We start from the raw sequence: 21995 nt of genomic DNA on the forward strand, positions 1-21995 counted from the left end.
ATACTCCCTAAAAGATAGAAGAATATCTTGATGTTAGGAATGACTGCAAGTATTTTCAAAGTATAGCCAGAATAAGAGGATCCAAATTAAAAACAAACAAACAAAAACAAAATAAAAAAGGAAACTCATTTCAATGTAAAAGAGATAATGAGAAATGTAGAATATTTTCCCTTTATTGCTAAGGGAAATAGTGAGGAAAGTGACAGTAAAAATGGTTTCCTGGAAAAGCAGAGAAGTGTCTGAGGCTTTTGTACTCTTCATCCAGTATCCTGTGACCGTTTGATTGTGTAGATAGGTTTAGGAGATGGTCTAAATTGATTCCTACTATTTCAAGTATACAGAGGATAAGAAGGGATGAGTAAGAAGCCAACTCATCTCAATGGACAGAGTTCCACTGAATGCAGTGGCCTTCAGATTAAACTCCAATCATTTCTTTTAGATGAAAAAAAAAAGTTTACTTAGTAGGTGTTTTTGTCAATTTAGGTCTATGATGTGTAACACAATGTGTGTAAGCTATTGTTTTGTTATACTATGGAAATATTTCCCAGATTGCCTGCAACGTACTCAAACTTGTGTATTCTGTGTGTGTAGTGTTTCTTCTGCATGCTCTGCCCTCGCAATGTGAAATTGGCCCTAGATGTCCAAAATGATTGGCTGTACCTCTTCATGTGGCAGTCACAATTACCAGAGAATAACTACACAGCTCCTCACAAGAGAATGGACTTGGATCTCCCTGGTAAGACAAGTACAGATGCAGTTACATTGCCAAAACTTGGGACAGTGTAACACAGAACTGGGGTTTACTCTCAACAAAACTATAGTTTAAAAAAAAGTTTCCAGTTCTGTGCTATTTAGTGTGATCCAGATTGATTTTTTTCTTGCTTCCTGCAGAGTGATTGAGAGTAAAGAAAAACATCATTGAATGAATGCAGATTCTAGTAAATATCAATGGGGGCCAAATCCTTTTGACTTTATCTAAGTCAAGCCAATTTCTGTCACCTTGATGGGGCTATTTATCCCAGATTTTCCCCAGAACATGAAAAAAAAAAAAAACCAAAAAAACAAAAACAAAACCAAAAACAAACAAAAAAAACCCCCAAACAAAATGCAACCTGATTTGAATAAGCCATTCCTACTGGGAGCAGGGAAACAGAAAAAAAAGCAAAAATTCAGTTCTTTGAGGGGAGAAAAATAAAATCTTACATATTATGTTCTTTAAGTTACAGTTGTAATTAAGAATTATATTCCTTTAATCTAAAAATGAGCCTCTCTTCCAATAATATGAGGCCATGTATGGTTGAAAGGGTGCACTAAAAGTTTGTTTCATTGCATTGTACAATGTAAAACCATATTGTGTGGTCTGTTTACTTCCCATTTGTACTCTTTACCCTGCCTTTTTTGCATAATATATTGGTAAGTAATAAGAAGCAGCGCTGCAGCTACAATTTAATGGGAAACACAACTGTTTATTGAACCAGATACCCATTATTAATTTAACAACTGAATACAAACGCTTCTGGCAATCAGTGCAATAATTCTGTTTCCTTGATTACTTAAGGTTTGCCATTGGCTCCAGTGGACGCTTAATCCAACCCTCAGAGGGGAGAAGTGCTGCCTTTTAACACTTGTAAAGAAAGAACAAGTACCAGCCTAATTCAGTTACCGTGCATGCATTCCCTCTGACATCTTTTAAAGGCACACACATTTCTCATGTGGTTTTAGGAAGAGATTAAAACTAATCTCTTTTTCATAATTTTTCTATTATTTTACGACTCAATTAAGAATTTGTGCAGCAAAGAGGTTACAAGTATTTCCTTTTTTGCAATGAGTTATCAGAGCTCACAGCAAGTGAAAAAAGAATTCCCATCTTTGTCTTGAAATTGTATTACCTACTTTTTCCAGCAGCCATTGTATCATTCAAATTGCAGCACTGCATAATGGGCCTTGTAAAAATATGTACATTTCAAAGATATTCTGGAGAGGTTCCACCACAGATTAATTTGGCCCAATGAGACTCTAGAGGGCAGTCTTGGTATAGTAAAAGAAATATATATTTTACCGTCATCAGAAACCTCCATCATGTAGAGTAAGTACAAAATGTTACAGTCAGAAGAGCACAAATAGTTTTAAACATGATTTTAACAAAGTTGTCTAATTTTATCTGAAATACGAGTATCCTTTGATATCAGATTATAATTCACTATAATGTAATTTAAAATTCCCTATATTTTTTATATCGTTAAGTTGGACAGCTATAGGGTATAGTGAACGCATCAGAACCAAAAATACAAGAAGATATGGTTTGCTTCTCAGTTTCAGCTTGTTCAAAAACTACTCAATTCAGAGAGTGCATTTCTATCAGCAGTATAAAACTTTACCAAAAGTCCATCAGAAGTTCTTTGCTTAAAGAGAGTAGAATAGAATCCAACATATAGTGCAGATGCAATTTTAATGTCAGTTTTTAAAAGATGTGTTTTACTTTATAAGTAATTAATCTTTATACACAGGTTTTGACTATTGTCGGCAGAAATCAAAATTGCGTGCTTTGTAAATTTTTAATTGAGCAGTTCTTAGATTAAAAAAATGCATTAGTCACTTTGACAGTGTTTAATATTTTAGAAGAAGTTGTTCTGCAAGAAAACAAATCATTGGTAATGAAAAACAATGTGCAGCTTGTAAGTACTTACTGTGCAAACTTTTGAAACATGTAACCTTTGTTTCTTTGCAGGCAAACAATATTGCAGGCTTGTTTTAAAATGGGAACTTACTTCCTGTGCAAGACTTTCATCTTTATAGTTCAGAACATCTAGAAGGGAAAAGAAGATCATTATTCCCATTTGATGGAGGGGCATTGCCTTCTCTGTTGGCCACAGCAGTCACACTGTGAACGAGTCAGTGTAACAGGGTTAGTTCCAGCGACCAGAGGTTTGCTGGCTTGGGTCACTCACACAAGGAGGATGGAAGACGGGAAGAGGTGCTAGACAGACCACAAGCCAAGCTGCAATCCCAAAAACTGCTCAGGCATCCTTCCTTCTCGAAGCAATGAATCTTCCTTGATGCCTCCATCTTTGACTTAGGAAATCGTGAGGAGCAGAGGAAGTTCTTCTGCAGCTTCTCCAGGCAGGAGGGACTTTTCTGTTCTGGCTCTGCTTGTTTATGCTCATGTTGAAGTAAGACTATGAAACTATCTCCTTCTCTGCCCATGTCACATGGTTGGTCAGCAGCAGGCTGAGCAGGGGCCTCTCTATAGACTGGCTTTGGCAGACAAAAATATAGCTATCTCCTTTTAAAACACAGTCAAACAAAAGACACCACATTTAAGAAAAATTACCATGTGGTTACAAACCTTTTTTAATCTGGCAAGTAGAATATTCATTCAGAATATGGAAGTTGAGTTCAGTACCTGCACTGGCCCAGGAGAATTTAAATTAACATTTTGTGCAAGTTTGTTCTCTATACCTCCCTATTTTAGTGGGCTGAAAACCTACACTCTAATAAAAAAAAATTAAAAAGAAAAAAAATTCATAGGGCCAGCGGGAGAAATAGGGAGGATCTTAAAGAAGGACACATTGTAGGGGTCTCCACACTAACCACAGGCAGGCTGGGATGCCCTACCTGTTAGGCCAGGTAACAAATACGTGCTGCACATTCTGCCTTTTCTACAGTGTTATCTCCATTAAATCCACCTTGAAATAAGTCAATACTGTAGTAGATCACACCATCTAATGTCACTTCTGTAAAACCAGTGGTGTCCTATGAGGCAGTCAGTCCCGGCTTCAGCTTCTTCTCCAATACAAAAAACAGTTCAGCACAGTTTGCAGCAGTTGCAGATGTTTCTGCAGCTTGCTGGTTTAGCAGCCTGTCCCTCCAGAGACACTGTCAGTATCTCCAGGTAAGAGCAAGCAGAACTTGGCAGAATTGAGGTGTTGACTGCTGTTTGTGCATGTTGTCACAGCACACTGAATAATTTTAACCACAAGTGTAACTGTGTCAGCTTTTGCAAGAATTTCATCAGGCATAGCCTTGCACTCCCGTTCAAGGGAACGTTTTTTCTAGTCATTATAGAAAGAACACATGAATGTAGATATAAATACTGTTGACTGTCTCATCTGATTGTACATATATATTTCTCTGTGAAGGAAAATCCTTTTTCTTCTTTCAGGAAGGAAGAGAAAGATTTCAGAGATCTAGGCCTAAGTGAGAAATGCAAACAATATATAATGCACCTGGCTGCTATTACACACACACACACCTGGGTACCAACATAGGCTAAAAAGATGGGTGCTCTTAGTCAAGGTCATTTCCTCAGCTGGATGTGTTAAGAGCTTGTGCTGAGGCAATGAGTCCAGGATTTTCCCTCCTGAGTGTAATAACTAACAAATAGCCACAGCTGAAGATATTCCAGCATGAATTAAGAGAGATGTAAATCACTGTCAAATTAACAAGGTTGACAAAGTGGTTCAGAAGTTCAGCAATGCTCTCTGAAAGTGTGAAAGCATAACGTGGAGAATACAAATGAAATCTGCAGGACTCCTCTAAGGGTCATTAATCTTCATACCATGCTAAAGCTCTACCCAGACTGTGTTTACAAAAACTGCAAACAGACATTAGTTTTGATCAACAGAAAACCTCCATATTATTTAGATATGCTTTTCTTTTAGATACTGGGGCAAGGGCACCCAACAGCCATTTAAGGGGCATTTGAGCCTGGGCAAATGGGAAATGCTAGATCTCAAGTGCATGGGTTATTATTGGACCAAAGTTAAGAGAACTCTAGCTGGCTCATTCCTGTACAAGAGAAGTCTTCACTGGCAAAGGCCTAAGGAATAATCTTTTTGAGTATAAGGGAGCTGTCTCTGATAATGATTAATTGGGAAGGAGTGGCAATTCTTCTATCATGAACATGCTAGAGGATTAGGTATCTTGCTCTTCCCTGTCAGGATGGAAGATTATTTGCGGTTGAAAAGACTTGAGTGCTAGCAAGGTCAGCATTATTACTTTTGTTAATCTTGATGTGGTGCGATGTTTCTTATTTAATGCTTGTTATTTGTATATCTTTATGCTGTAAAAAAGAACTGCTGCCTTAACTTCCAATTACGGTGTGTGACTGAGATAATGTGAACGGGACGATGGGAGTGGGAGTATGGCAGCACTGATGAGTTCTTTCTTTCTGCCTTCTGCTGCTAAGCAGTTGTCATCTTGTTTATTCTCTAAAATTACTAATTGCCCCACTGCAATCACATAAAAGCCAAATGAAAACACCACGCAAGCACTTCCACAATTTTCTTTTGCTGATGCATTCAGTAGATGCGTGAGTTAGGACTTAAGGTATTTTAGGGTTCTGAACTCCGTGGGTCCCCAGCAGAGATTACTATGCCTCCAAAGAAGGGGTATTTTTAGGGCTGCCAAGAGATGATGATCATCTGTAGGCATTTACCTGTGACCATCACTGCTGGAAAGTCTGTAACACCTCACTGTGTGGTGGTCCAAGCAGAAACCATAAAGCGTCCCATTTAGTTTGCTTTACAAACAACAGAAACATCATGACAAAACTCAAAGCCCTTTTACTAAGGGGAAGTAACTCTTATTTTATCTCCAAAATGGGTGATATATTTCCGGTCAAAGTGAACTAAAATGTCTGGACAGCAAACAGTGGTGTAGCCCATATAAAAGAGTGGATCTGTGAAGAAATTCCATTAATAAATTATATTTTTCTAAGGGCAGCCATAAGTATAAGAAACTATTTCCTTCAATTTTATCATCGCTGACCCAAAACAATGGAAAACCATTGTCAACCTTTCAATAAACTCTCATATTTTTATTTATAGGAATTTTCAAGAATGTGTGCAGAAAAGAAAGTGCGCTAAAAAGTTTAAGTGTGGCTTTAAATAATTAATGTATTATGTGGAGAAGTTTTGATCTGGGAATTTTAAAAAGTGTATACGTATGTGTGTGTGTACATACATAATTTTTGAACCTGCTCAGAAATTAACTTTGTTCATTGATGAATTAATCAGATTTTTAATGCACATTCAAATGCAACTGTTGAACAGTAGGAAAGACACCTGGGGTTATTCCTCATGATGGTGCAGCAGAGAAGCTGAAGGCCTCGGATATGCAGCAATCAGCACTTTCATGGCTGCAAGGGGAAGCACAACCTGTTTGATGTTTCATTAAGCCAAAGCAGGAGTAGCTGACATGTTACTAAGGCCAAATGTTACTGACAGAAAACTCTTTCCTTTCCTCTTTGTTTTTAACTACTATTATGGGATGGGCATCAGGGAGAACACGTGCTTCTTTCTGTTCTATCTTGGTACCACCAGTATGATAATGTCTTCTTTTAATTCTGAAGCAATTAGTTCACAAGGCAAAATAAAGATAAAATCTACATTTTCTACAGTCTTGTTCAAAGGATTCCAACTGACAACTAAGATCTATATAGCTGATTTCCTTTTTTATTCTGCTGTATTAAAATTATTTTATTTTAGTTTTTTTAATGCTGTTGTTATTTTTATCTTCACTTCTGTTATTATCAACTTTTCCCTCTTTTTAAGTCATCATCTGTTGGGATCCTTGGTGTTTCTTTCTTTGTTTGACTGGTTTGTCATCATTTCCCAGCATCCTCTGCAAAACTCAGATGACAGTATTTCAATAATACCTGCTGGAATTTTACATTTAATTAAAATAAACCTGTGTCAAGTACATTCATAAATTTCTTGTAGTTCCACTCCAGGCAGAAAATATGCAGGATCCTTTGGAAGTGCCCTGACAAGGTCCCTTCCAGTTGCCTTTATTTCAACTGCAGGAGGCTTCCCCATGGCAGGCAGGTCCATGGAGGTACCACCAATGCAGAGGGATGCCGTGCTGGTCCTCTCGGAGTCTCCTTGGCTAGGAACAGCACAGAGGTGTGCTTGGATCCCAAAAACATATGGTAGGGCACTCATTGGCCCATGGATGCCTGTCATGACACAAGGGAAAAAATTACCCTGAACAGCAGCTAAGGCTGCTACTGTGCCCTCTGCCACACACCATGGTGAGATCCACCAGGCCATTTGATACAAGCTGGCCCATTGCTATAGTTCCCCACTGGAGTCCTGTGAAGAGGAAGCTTTGAAGAAGGACTCTCACTGCTGGCTTTTGGTTCCCCAGTGACTCAATGTGACCAGGACTGCCTGAAGGGACAACTTCCCTCTCAAGCCTTGGAGGTCCTCTCTTGAGTGCTTACTAGTAAATCCCTGGACACTGACCATGGCTTTCCAGTCCAGGGCACCTCACGTTCTGACCAAATCCTTAGGATATTGTCAAGGACGTGCGCTGCGCTTACCCTGCAGTGGAAGGCCAGCCTTCATGAGATGACTGGGTGCCACGTGTGACTTCTTGGCATGACTTTTAAAAGCACAGAGAAGTCAGGTCACTACAGTGGATCCAGTCTGTGGAATGTGATTAATTCAGGTCAAACTTGTAGTCTTTAATCACCACTATCTTGATGATCTGTGCTGCTTCCAAGATCTCTAATTGACTTAGCCAGATTATAGCGAGGCTGCTCACAATAATCTTTGAAAGGTCATGATGATCAGATGATGTGCCTGAGGACTGGAAGAAATCAAATGTCACCCCAGTCTTCAAAAAGAGCAAGAAGCAGGACCCAGGGAACTACCAGCCAGTCAGCCTAACTTCAATCCCTAGAAAGATGATGGTGTGCTTTATTCTAGAGGCAATCTCTATTGTCATGGATGACAAGAAGGTGATCAGGAGTACTCAGCATGGATTCTCTAAAGATAAATCATGCTTGACCAATCTGATTGACTTCTATGAAGAAACAACTTCCTGAATGGATGAGGGGAGAGCAGTGATTATTGTCTACCTCGACTTCAGCAAAGCTTTCAACACTATCTCTCACAATACCTCATAGGCAAACTCAGGAGGTGTGGACTGGATGAGTGGTCAGGGAGGTGGATTGAGAACTGGCTGAATGGCACATCCCAAAGGGTTGTAATTAGTGGCACAGGGTCCAGTTGGAGGCCTGTCATTAGTGGTGTCCCCCAAGGTTCAATACTGGGCCCAGTATTGCTTAACTTGTTCATCAGTGACTTGGACGAAGGGGCAAAGGCTTCCTCAGTAAGTTCCATGATGACACAAAGCTGTGAGGAGTAGCCAATACCCCAGAGGGCTGTGCAGCCCCTCAGAGGGACCTCAACAGATTGCAGAAATGGGCAGAGAAGAACCTTCTGAAATTCAACAAAGGCAAGTGTGGGGTCCTGCATTTGGGGAGGAATAACCCCGGACACCAGTACAGGCTAGGGGCTGACCTGCTGGAAAACAGTTCTGTGGAGAAGGACCTGGGGGTCCTGGTGGACAACAAGCTGTCCATAACACAGCAGTGTGCCCTGGTGGCCAAGACGACCAATGGTTTCCTGGGATGAATTAGGAAGAGCATTTCCAGCAGATCAAGTGAAGTCATCCTGCCCCTCAGCCCTAGTGGGGGCCACATCTGGAGTGCTGTGTCCAGTTCTGGGCTCCTCAGGACAAGAGAGACATGGAGCTCCTGGAGCAGGTCCAGAGGAGGGCAACAAAGGTGATTTACAGACTGGAATATCTCTCTTACGAGGAAAGGCTGAGGGAACTTGGTCTGTTCATCCTTGAGAAGAGACAACAGAGTGGGAACCTCACTGATGTCTAGAAGTATCTGAAGAGAGGGTGTCAAGAGGATGGATCCAGGCTCTTGATGGTGTCAAGCAATAAAATTGGCAGAAACCAACACACAGGATGTTTTACCTCAGTATTAGGAATAACCTCTTCTCTGTGTGAGTGACCGAGCACTGGAACAGGTTGCCAAGAGAGGGTGTGGAGTCTCCCTCACTGAAGATATTCAAGAACCATCTGGACACAATCCTGTGCCATGAGCTTTAGGATGACCCTGCTGGAGCAGGGAGATTGGACAAGATGACCCAATGTGGTCACTTCCAACCTAACCAGGTCTGTGATTCTGTGATTCTAAGAGATCTTTCCAACTCGCCTCATTTTTATTATCAGGAATTCCTCAGTCCTGGAAATCTTTTTCTATGATCAGGTTCACTATGACAACTGAGCCAGAAAATTAAGGATTTTAAACAAAAAGTAGTCTTCAATGTAAAGAAGTAGCACATTTTGTTATCAAAACCATGGATATATAAAATACCTAACAATATGTAGACTTGAGCAAAAATTGTATAGCTTTCTGCTTTTTTTTTTTTCATTTTAATAGGTAATTTTTTTCTTTATTTCAAGGGAAAGGAAATAGGGAGAAAAAAGAAAATTTCTACTATTTTAACTTCAGAGAAGTGTTGCTGAGATACTTTTTGCTTTGAATAAGTTTTATTTTTTTTTGACTGTGGAGTCATAAGATTTGGGGTCAATCAAGTTTCTGAAGAAAGAGAATTCCACATTAAGAAGACTCATCTTTCTCTTTGCTCAAGAAAGGCTTTTAACGCTTCCGTACTGTCGCCTATAAAATATGGAGCAAAAGGGTGGGAACATTTAATATACTGGAGCTGAAACTAAAACCTGGACAATGAAGCATGAAATGAAGTATGCTTGATATCACAGAGAAACAGAATTAACAAATAGGTAAGACAGAGAAAGTACGTAAAAGAACAGTCTTTATGAATAAAAGGACACTGGGGTGATTGTATCTTGAAGAGGGCAAAATTAAAGACGGAATGTGTTTATGAAGAAATGGGTTACAGCACGTGTAATCGTCAGAACACTTAAGAATGTATCATAAAAACACCTTTTCTCCTCTGACCTATTTCAAAACAGATACATGACTGGATTGCATGAAGAACACTGAGTGCTTCAGAGGTGTGGGAATTTAAAGTATTGTAAAGCAATTAAAAATTACATTAATTACACTGCTTGATAGTACTATATATGTGCCTCTTTTGAAGGAAGGACACTCTTATGTTTCCAGTGACAAGCTTTCTTAAGGGGAAACCATAACAACTAGAGAAACATAAAGAGTTTCTATAACCTTGTAATCGCACATGTCATACACAATGTACTATTTTCCCTCTTTATAGCAGAAATGCTCAGAAATAATATAAAGTAGATGCTTCAAATTATGTTTTCTGTGACAGAAGTTAATTCTAAAGTAAGTATTCCATGAAAGAGAAACAGAGAAAACATTTTTACATGTCTATCATTTGTCCTTAGAGGACACAAAACAAATGTGTTTTTTAAAGCTTGACACTGGTATTATTCTGTGTGGCCTGCGGCTATATGCTTTTTCCAGTTTGTAGAATTGAAGGATAAGAAAACAGCTTTGCATTAAGAGGAACACATTGTACAGGTTAATCATAACCATGCAGAAATCAAAATGCTGCCAACAAAATAATGGCGTACTAGTGCCAAGGGAGTCACCAGGATGACTGTGAGGGAAGCTGTGGGAGAGTAACAACTCCTTTGCATGTCGGGAAGTATTTCAGGCATGTGCTTCTAAATTAATTATTGATGTGGCTGAAACAGAAGTTTTTACTACTGTCGACAATAGCAAATACTCGTAAAAATTTAATTGGCTAAAAGTTAATTTCAGTGTACCTCAATCATGAAATGCATTAATTGAGAAGAGCCTTTTTTAAGATGTTTAAATTTTAAAAGGAAATAAAGCAGAAAAGCAGAATCAGGCAGGGGAATTTAACAAATGTAAATATGTTGACAGAAGTGAGAGTCACTGCCTAGTCAATATTGTATCAATTAACCAAATTAACAGTAGTCCCAAATGAGAGCTAAGTAAAATGGCATGATTTTCTAGTTAGTCTGACTCATTCCCATTATCCATTATGTGTGTACATTAGTGTGTACAAAACAGACAAACTAAAAACCAGTGCCACAGAAAATGTGGAAGAATTAGACAAAATAGTGCTTGCAAGAATTTTAAATGCTCTAAATCCATTAAATAATAAATAAATCATAATTTGTACCGGTGACAGTTGCTACTTTTTCAAGGAGAGTGGCTAGTCTGCTTCCAGCTACCAGCTCTCCTTAGGCTGCCGTGGGAACATCTGAGAATCACTTATCTATATTGTAAACAAATAGCATCCCAAGACATTGGTAGAAGTACTTCCAGATTTCCAGTTTAGCTAGTCAAACTGTAAAAAAAAAAAAAGTGAACACGACCAAATTTTTTTTGTTAAGATGTGTGACATCTGACGCTGAGACTGACCTAACTGCAACCATAGACTTTTTAGGTAATACTGACACTGAGATTTTAATTCAGCATAGCTGAATAGCATAGTATAGCCATATTTAAATAATTGGAATGGAAAACTACATACACTATTGGAGGGATAAGCTTGTAAAATATTTTTCTCTTCACTTACAGAGTTTATATTTTTAGCCCTAAGCGTGTAACATCTCGATACCTCTGAGAAGCTGTTGAAAAGAATCTGTTCAGAGAGGGCGACATAAAAGGTAAGAGCATGCAATTTTATCACTGGAGTATCAGGACAGTCTTTAGTTCCCTTTGAGGGACTTGGGTAACCCAGAAAAAGCTCATATGGTTGCTATGCCTGTCAAGTGTCTGAACACAGCAGTAAATTCACAGAAATACCTGCAAAGGCCACTTGTCCCACAAATTCCCCATATAAGAAACTGTGTGGTGAAGCTTCCTTTGACACTGCTGGGGAAATCATGGAGGAGCTTACAAGAAAGTGTTCAGAATGCTGTGAGGTTCACTGTCACTTCTGTATTTTCTCTTTCTCAACAGCAGTGAGACTGTAGCATTTCAGTGAGCACCACTGCTGGCATACAAGCTCATCTGATGTTCTGTCACCACTGTTTATTACGTAAGGTAGCACCCAACAGAAAATGATGCAAAACTTATTTTATTTAATTATTTTAATGGTCATACATAAGGCAGTGTTTTTTAAAAGCTAACAATCCTTTCTTATTGAACTTTCATTGTTAAAATACAAAATGTTGTTGATTGGTAAACGGTAGCTCTTAGCTTTGAGCAATAAATACACACGAAACAAATTATTTGGATTAAACTGTACAGGAGATTGTCCTGAGATCATTTCAGCTATGATGTTTACATGTATGAAAGACAGATACACCCCTTATGCTGTATCATTTTGTGGCAACTATGGTCATCCAACAGGTTACACAAAGCTCTTTCCCATTGTAGTTTATGTGAATGATTACCACAATGCACTACAGTAAATTTGCCCAAAATATTTCTAGACCCCACGTGGGTAAAAGTCTCATTCACTTTCATCCTATGGTTTGGAGACCTGTACATATAATCACTTTCAAGAGAGTTAAAAAATTCAAACCAGGTAATAAACTATAAAAGAAGAAGAACCAATAGATGATCTTTTTTTTGTATAGTTTTACCAATACTGAGAATACAATATCACTATAACTAGATCTAACCAATAATATTATCCATTGAAAATACATTACATACAGTGTGAAGTTTGAATTTTTTAGCAGCAAATTTTTCTACTGTGCTTACAAAAAGGCTACAATACATATAGCCAGTGGAAAAAGCATTAAGCAGTATGTGTTCCTGTTTAACTGAGGCTGGGATACTTATTAAAAGTCTTCTGAAGCAGCTTATTTGTACAGAAGCTCAAGATTTTGCCAGAAAAGGCTGCTTCATGGGTTAATGTATTCACCTATAAATAAAAGCAGTGACAGCTCTCCTGTCAGTACATGCTGATGGACGGTTCCTTTTTCCACCATTACAGCCTTGTGAATGTGGGAAAATTAATTTAAGTGGTAGTTAATTTCTAATGAATTTCATTCAAGCGGTTAATATGGTCCCTTGATGTTATGGTAACCTTCATGGATCATTGCATTATGTAAATAAATTCTACTTTATGCTGGTTTATTAAAAAAAGAGGAAGATTGGTGAGTCCAGTCAAACCCTCACATACACAAACCTGCACAAAATTTCTTAAGAAATTGCTGAAAATAGACTGTTTGAGAGGAATGCACTTGATATCCTACAAAGCATACCATTCATCTTTATAAGACATCTAATTTTTATATAATTTTGGCAGGATCATCTATTATTTGGAGCTGAGAACAAGACTTTTGGGAAGGAAATCCTCTTCACTCAAAATGGTATTACAAATGCAGCTTGCGTGTCCTTGAGGGACTCTCCAAGCCCTTAGACCAGCTGTCTTGCACAAGCATGAATCATTGCACAGGTTTCCCATATCCCAGCTCCCACCTTATTCCCTCTTCTAGGGGGAGACCTCTGACAGGGCATGCTCTGAGGAGGATGTATCCATGGCATCTTACTCCTTGAAGTCACTCAGATGGCCAGTGAGTTGTTTAAAGGCAATCCTAAAATATGTAGGGTGAGGTATGTTTCCAAGAAACATGAGGTAGACATTCATCTGTCACACTGACAAACCCAAAAATATTTGGGAGGACAGAATTATATAAAATATTTCAGGAAAGATTAACTCAAAAGGTGTATGGTGTAGTCAATAATGTCCAAGAAAGCATGAGAGGGAATGCTTGTAGGCAGAGGCAATATCTTTTAAAAGACAATTGAGACAGTTGGAAAAAAAGCTGGTAAGCTTTGGCATATGTGAGAATGACTTGTCTACTCAAAAGCTTTCCTGTTTTTTTCCAACAATATCAGTGATCTCATAAAATATATTACCTTCCTTACAAGCCCTTTCTCACAAATTCAAACATTACACAAGAGAGTTATTAGGATGATGAGAGGAGCAAAAGTCTGCTTCATGAAAAGACTTGTTCAGCTTAGGAAAACAAAGACTGAGAAAGGACATGGGAGCTACCTAGAAATAAGTATCAAGCAGATAAATTCTCCAGGAACAGCAGTGCTGTTTAACAAAAAAAGATAATGTTGGTGTGAGTATAAACAAGTCATAAATAAATGTAAAGCTGGAGTTAGAAGAAGATTAGGAAGAAGAGGGAAGTTCTAGATTGTCTGAAGTCATGTTAGCAAAAGGCACTTAATTTTCAATGCAGAATTCAATGTATTTATTTAAATAATATTAAGTAGTTGCCAGAATAGCAAGGAGTTGGAGTAATGTGTATACATCGCCTTCACAACTTTTTCCATTGATAACCATTCTGAAGACAAAATGTCCTAGAGCTGACTGTGACCACACTCCTCATAGGCAGCACCTTTCCATGCCTGGAGAGAATACAGCCAGGTCATGGTTAAGGAGACCCTAAATGATGAATGTTTCAAAGGCCTTAACACCAATGGCCTTCACCTCGTGGCCCTGCCAACACAGCTCTCTGCCCTGCTGCTTGTGCCACACACAGACATTGTCTGATTCACGCTTGGCACCCAGCTACACCACCTCTCCCTGTGAGCCTTAATATGAGATCCACTTAGTTTTGCTCTTCACTTTTTCAAGCAGTATCAAGGGATGCACCTGAAACTCAGCAGAAAGGATCGTCCATAACATTTTTTTTGTCTTTCCTTGCCTGTTTTTCCTCCTGACCATTCTTTGAACATTACACATTATATATCTTAAGTTCCTTGAAAAACAGCACTTTTTTCAAGGTGCCCAAGACAATGAGATGGGTGATTTGCAGTCTTCCACGTTTGTGCTTTTTTGGATAATGCTGAGAATGTATGCTGTGTGCAGAGGGCCATCATATGAAGCAATGTGAGACAGCAAGGCCAGCTGGAGTAGTACTGGACACCTGGGATGGCCTGAAGGAACCAGCCATACTCTATGTAAGAGTATGACTAGCTACACTAGTCTAGACACTGAACTGTTTCTGAGTCTGGATTTTGTCTGAAGAAAGCATCCTGGAAACTCTCTGTCACGGATGCAGGGCAGATGATCAAGTGAACAAGACGCAGGAGCAAAACCAAAGTGGTTCAAACAGACTCATGATATGCCTTATGTATCAAAACTAAAAAAAAAAAAAAAAAATCCTAGTATATGTACATGAATTCACAGCTGCTTGAGTAACATGTCAAAACACAACTGCAAATGGGAATCACCATGAAATGTGAATGTCTTTCACTGTGGTTTCAGGGATATTTAGAGAAGTGGTACATACCCTGTTTTTTTAATTAGTGATTCAGGTGTGATATAGATCAAACACTGATAAATTCAGGGTAAAAAATATCAGCAAAGTAGTAATAATGATAATGGAGCAATGGGGAGAAGTTCATGCTGCTTAACACACTGAATCTACTGAAAACATTTTCATTTTGTTACCTTCAAATGCAAAGTCATACATCTAGAAATGAGACATCGCAGCTACACCTGTAGAAGAGAGAGCTGTGTCAAGCACAGGGGAAGTGTTAAGCAATGTAAACCCTTTACAGGTCATAAAAACCAGACAGCAAACAAATTCTTTACAGAAATCCATAGCAATGATGTGATCTTCCAATGAAGGAATCAGATTACTGAGAACAAAATTCAGGAGCACTTTAACCTCAGTGCTCAGCATCATTAAGGTAGATTCTACCTATAGTTCCTGTGTCCATATTTTAAAAAGAAATGAGAGGAGGGTACAGGGAACAGAAATATCCAAAGGTTAGACAAAACATTTTATACTGAGAAAGATTACTAATCTGATTATCTTAACAAAAGGTTGAAAGGGTGACTCAAATTTAGTGACTGCCTTTTGAAGGAAAAATACAGGAATCTAAGAATGAAAAGCTCAACAAAATTTGGTAACTACAAATTAAAGCAAACAAGCTCACCTTTTTTCCAGTGAAGTGACACTATTTTGTAACATAGTTGTGTGACTGGCTGCTCATCTATCCACTACTCATCTACCCAACTCCAGAGCTGTGGTCTCTGGCTGCAGCTGTGTTTTAGATTCCATGTCCTACCTCTGGTAGAACAGAATTCTTCAGCCTACAGGTTAAGTCCCAGGTTACCATTTCATATTTACTGTATTTTCACTCACTTAAATACATCAAATAAGTTCTTTTTTCTGTGACTACGCAATTGGTGATCAGGATGAATGACCAGACGACATAAAACCAACTTGTTATTTAATAGCTAGATGAGCGTTCAAAGCAAAACCGAAGTATGTGGCACACAACCTAGAGGCAAAAGTTCTTATCTAAAGCCTGAAGATCCTATGAAAGTGACCTGTTTTAGAAATCCCAGTCACTGCTTTTAAAATACTAGCCTCCTAGTACGAGTCCCTTTTAAAACTGTGTAAACTCTGGCACTGCTTGCTCCAAGTCTTCTCCTCATTACCAATCTTTAATCATGTACAACAGAGAGGCTTGCATTACTCCCTGCCTGTTTTTTTGCTTACTTTTAACCACTAAATGGAATCAATCTATTTTAGATCAAATGACTTCACAAAGTTCACTTTTTATTCCTTTTTGCACAATGTGGCATATGAGCACAGGTGGCTTCTTGAAAATACTGCTTGTTTTCAACACTTTATTCATATTTACAGACAACAGATTTCAAAGTCTGATGCACAAACTTCTAGGCGAAATAGCGAATTTTTCATTTCTGGAGGCAGGTGGATAACTCTAGCAAGTGACAGCTTCATCTTGGGTGCCAATATTCTCTCTGTACCAACTTTCATCATTTTTAGATCAGGTTCAGTGTCTTCACTGTGATAAAGCTCTTATAAAGATTGCTGCCTCCACTGCAAGTGGGATACAGAGCAATAACGAAACTGCTGCAGTTTATCTCCCAGAGGTATAGAAGTAAAACACCACCACTTACCTAAATAAACTGGGCTGTAAAGTGCGACAGTTCAATAACAGCTTCATGGGCAGTTCACCTATTCCTACAGGAAGCTAAATTCAGTCCTGGAAAGCAGAGGAGACTGGACAGGTGAGGGCATGCCCCCTCATAGGTGTGGATTTCAAGATCCAAATTAATAATCTGGTGAGCTGTAATAGAAAGAATGCAAGCATTTAAATGTATAATCAGTTTTATTAAACTGAGTGGGATTGCTTTATCCATAACTTCAGTTTTAAAAATAATTTGATAGTTTTCAGCTGTGTATATCAAGGGTGTGTCCACCCTTGCTGATTCAGAACTTTGCAATATGGTGATGCTGCCGATAAACATAAACCAGCTTTGGTAACGAAACCTCCTTAGTGCATGGAGCTCACTGAAACCACAGGAAGACCTTGGCGTTACATAGAAGATGCTCTGAACAGTGCCTGCAGTAGCATGTTGTGTCTGCACTGTTAAACAAAGAGAAAAAAGCAGCCCGGCTTCTCACTTTCTTTTCCATTGTTTAAGAGCATTTACATTTTTGCTTTATATTTTTATTTTTATTTTTTTGTTTAATTTCACCTACTTTACCTCTACAAATAAAGAAAAAATTCCAATTGTTAATACTCGGGAAAAGCATTAGCAATTGCTCTGAAATATCACTTTCTGGTGCTTTTCTTTTTTTTAATGAAATAATTGGAAGAACAATATTGTGTCTACATAACTCAAAAATAGCTGTTATTTTAACTGAGTGTGGGAGACCGTGGTGGTGTCAGAATCTGGAACAGTCACCCGTCAGTCAGCTAACCTCAGGGTGTACTGCCTCCATCCGAGCAGACACAGCTTCTCGGTACTGTAATTCCTAAAGACTTCTCCCTCACCTGTCATTTTTGAAGAGCTATTGTCCTGAATTCAGCAACCAATACTGTAATTCCCATACACACAACCACAGACAAAGTCTGACAGTCATTACTATACATGAGCTCTAAGATTTATCCTCCAGTTGACCTAAATACATCTCTACCTGTTGCATATCAGGAATCTGACAATCTCATTCCCTAGAACAGTTCTAAGGAGTTAAGCAAGTTCAGTCGCTCACAATTGCAAATGATTTTCATAACTGTACAATGGAGACAGTCACAGGAGACATCAGTTGTCACGTTCCCACTCCACTGTGGGGATTTAAAGAAGAATGAAGATTTTCTGGCGGGGGTAACCTAGACATGTAAGAATTAGGAAACCAAAAACTGAAAATATAATTGGAGCCTGAGCCTTATTTCAGTTTTCACTGTAGGAATTCTTCTACCTGTGTTATTGGGTACTATTTTCCCCCCTACACCATTTTATGTTCTCGTTGCGCTCTCCTTATCATTCCCCTCCCGTTCAGCTTCAGGAGGGAGAAATAAAAAAGAAAATGCATATAATTAAGGAATTGGTATTTTTAGTATTTCAGGACTAAATTTTTGGCCTGGGTAACTTAAGTAGTTGTTGTGTACCCTATCCTTTGCCAACAGCTGTTTAGGTAGCACAACATTCAGAAGGTCTGTAATGAAGGCTGTGAACCCTTAGCTACCAACCATGAGGCTACTGGCTGACATTATTTCTTTCACCTGCTCATTTTGCAGGTGCTGTAAACAAACCTAAAACAAACATGCATCACCCCCAGCTATAGTCACCTTCCTCAAGTCACTCAAATTACAGAAAGCTATAGAATCTGATTTTTTTTAGAACACCTCTCTTAACAGTTTGTAGATGTCAACTAAAAAATGGTACTTACAAGTGTGTGATACCAGTACTCCTGCCTAACAGATGGAAAAATTGAGACAAAGGCAAAATTACCTTTTCAAGATTATACAGCAAGTCAATAGCAGAGTACAATTACAATTCAGAGCCTTCTAGTTTCTAATCCTATAATCCTCTTTCCAAAATCTATTAAGCACAACCAAATATGCTGTTTCAGTGATGAACCATGAATGCTCCATTCTTTTGAATACTCCACCCCAGGTACCACAAACTGACTGTTCAGACAATGACATATGAATTGTTTACACCCATGATAAACATTTGAGTTCAAATTACTTCAATCTCAAGTTTCTGACCAGTAGCCCTACATTCGAAGGGTTTAATAAGGAAAAAATTTTTCCTCATTGTAAGTTGTTGAAACAAGCTGCTCAGTCAGCATTGTATAAAAGCTTGTCTTAGGTTAAAGGGGGAGATGAAAACAGTAATTTGTGCCTCCCTCTGCTGCACAGTAATCCTAGCCCTAAATTTCACTCATTTTCTGAGTGTAGACTGTATTTGACACCAGCCTGGCAGAGTGAACTTGTCCTAGGGTCCTACACATTGCTGAATTCAGAAAGTCTGGCCAGACTGCAGCTCCTCACCCTGGCAACTCACACTTGCAGGTCTCTCTTAACCATCTGACACTGCTCTTGGCAAGAGAGCCCTGGTTTGAATTGCTCCCCAGTGACCCACCAGCACAATTTGTCTTGTACCAGTGAGCTGCCTTTTCCTGACAGAACCAAGGGGCTGGATGAACTATTTGAGAGGCACTAAGACCAGCTGGCAACTGTCTTTCCTAAAAAACCCAACCAACCAACAGACACTCACTTCATGTCATGTCTAATCCACAGCTCAGTCCTTATCATCCACCAGAAAAGCGGGTAGGGCTGGAAATCACTGTTTTTTTCTGGACATAAATACACTGTTTACCTTACAGGTGTACCAATAGTTAACCTCACAAGGTATCACAGAGGTTCACAGCACACAGGCCTTTTCTTCTGCTGGAACAAAACACACACCTAGGAATGTGTACCACTAACACTGAGAATCAGAGCTTTTAAAATCTTCAGTTCCTAAGATTAAACTGATTAACATGTTTAACTGTCAAGGCATGTTAAAGGTGTAAAATATTTCCAAGAAATTTCTGTGCTTACATTTTATTTTCATGCACAAGCTGCGGGTGTTTAGAAAACAGTTGCTCTCTTTCATGAGTGTCCAAATTTCAATCAAACCTTTTGAAGTACAGCAAGTTTTACACTACTTCAAGGTTCTTTGAGTAGCCTTACACATTTTGATTCAATCTGTCCCTCTTTAGTTAGATGAAGCTAGCCCTTTCTCTCTCCCCTCATTGCCATGAATTCGTTTGAACCCCCCTTAAGATGGATGCATATGTTAACTAACCTGCTCCTCTCTCTCTCCAAACCCACATTCCCAGTGATAAAAGATAAACCACCCAACATATGAAAAACCAGTCAATAATTATTGCCTCTGCTTAGCCACAGCTTTCCAGGTTTAGATTCGCATTGTCTACAAGCACCGAGTAAAAATGTATTAATTATAAAAGTTACTGCAATTGTAAAGTTGTGGAATGGTAACTGGGCAGAAAAGGCCTTCAAGTCATCATACTGTTCAATGTTACAGCAACTTCAAACACAGTGCTCAGCCAATTTCACCTTTCAAGAAAGGTACTCACAGTACTCTGGCAAACTTGTAGCTATAACAGGACAGTTGTCCAAAAGTTTAGTTTGGTACCATTTGCTAAGAACTTGCAGTTCAGAGGAAGATCAAATGCTCCTGCCTCTAGCAGAGCCATGTTCCTCAGAGAAGCGTAAGAAGCACCACTGGGGACTGAAGCAATTTTGGCTCTGATTAATTAATGGGTGCCAATCCACTAGTTTGCATTCAACATTATGCTTGGCCATATGACCTCCGAAGCATTACTGCTCTCAGTCATTCACTCCACACCTGTTAGGAGAATTGTTTCAAGGTTCACAAGAAAAAAAGAATATTCTTAAGCCTAACCGATCTATGAGAGCAAGCCTAAAGCTTTGCAGAATCTTAAGTTAGATGGAATCTGAAATTGCTATTTTGATCTTCTTTATGTAGACTCTACCCAAAATGGTTTACAATCTCCACCCAAAAGGTCATGATTCCTTGGTTCTTTGGGCTCAGATTTGGGAAACTGTAGAATAGCAGGTACAGTGTCAAGAGAAGACTTCTGTGGGGAAGATAAAGCTGTGAACACTGTGAATGGTCAATATATCATTAAGTGAGGACTTAAGACACAAAAACCTTAAAAAGTGTTTATAACTTTATACTGGTTAAAATACCACCATCACCCTTCAAACCCAATGATAAGCAGCAAGGGTTTACACTGGCATTACTGAAGCTACCGGGGATTATGTCAGCTATGACTCAACAGTTTAAAAAAAATTGCTACCTCACCTATGAACCAAGCCAAAAGCTAGAACATTATCTGTCAATGTAACATGATTCATACCATTTGGTACTCAAGAGTCCACCTGAGTTTAAAACTCTTGGTTCTGTTATCAACATCTTGGGGGGCAGAGGAGTGTTTAAGAAAAAACCCACAGTATATTGTAATAATGAACACCAATGGAGTTTATTTTCATTTTGCTTTAATTAAACTCAAATGCACCTCAGAGTCCAGTGATCCAGCTTCACCCTTACTAATTTAGCAGTGCGGTGATTTTAAGGCTTCACGACTAAGATGACAAGAGGTCCTGAAGGCTGTTATTTCCCACTTCAGTTCTCCGCATCCACGGCCTGAAGTTCCGGAGCGGGCCGTCAAGATCGCACCTCGCTCTAGGTGTGCGTTAAGATGGAACACTGCCGCACGCAGCACTTTGCCACCCGTGTCCCCAGCAGGCAGCTCCTGGCGGCCGCGGGCAGCCTGGTGACAGGGACACGGCAGCGGGGGGCTCGGGGCCCGGCACCAGCTCTGCGCCCTGCGGCTCCCGGCCGGCGCTACCCCTTGCGCTGCTTGTGCCGGGGGTTGCTCCTGCAGCACACGTAGAGCCGCCCGCGTCGCCGGACGAAATAGCAGTCCTTGCAGCGCCTCCTCAGCGCCGTCTTCGTCTTCAGCCCGGCCAGCAGCGGCGGCAGCGGCGGCCCGGGCGGCGGCGCACGGCCAGCAGCCCGCGGGGCGCCCGCCACGGCGGCGCGGCCCAGCCCCCAGACACCGCGGGCGGCCCCGCCGCACGCCCCCACGGGCCAGCGAGCACAGCGAGCGCAGCGGGCGGCCGCGGCGGCGGCCCTGAGCAGGCAGGGAGAGCATGCTCGGCGCCCTGCGGGGACAGCGCGCCGGTCAGGACACACGCACGCTCCCGCTTCCCTTCTCCTCTCCCGCCGCTGCGTCCCCACCACCCCCCCGCTGAGGACACCCGCCCCGCCGCCCACTCACCTCACCCCTCACCGCCCGCGGCCTCACGGAAGGCGCCGATCCCCGCCCGCGGCCACGTGTCCGCCCCGCCGCCGGAAGCGCGCGCAGGGACCGGGGCG

General features: G+C 40.1%; 1 long non-coding RNA gene across 1 annotated transcript; it reads right to left on the minus strand.

Moving 5' to 3' along the window:
• Positions 1-11843: 11843 nt before the first annotated feature.
• LOC120409654 lies at positions 11844-21960 on the minus strand. Its single transcript, XR_005601392.1, has 2 exons — positions 21898-21960; positions 11844-16861 (listed from the first exon to the last, which is right to left on the minus strand). It is a non-coding gene; the product is annotated as an uncharacterized LOC120409654 (long non-coding RNA).
• Between the last annotated feature and the right edge of the window lie 35 nt (positions 21961-21995).

This window comes from Corvus cornix, chromosome 2 (genome assembly GCF_000738735.6).
Source record: "Corvus cornix cornix isolate S_Up_H32 chromosome 2, ASM73873v5, whole genome shotgun sequence".
NCBI lineage: Eukaryota > Metazoa > Chordata > Aves > Passeriformes > Corvidae > Corvus > Corvus cornix.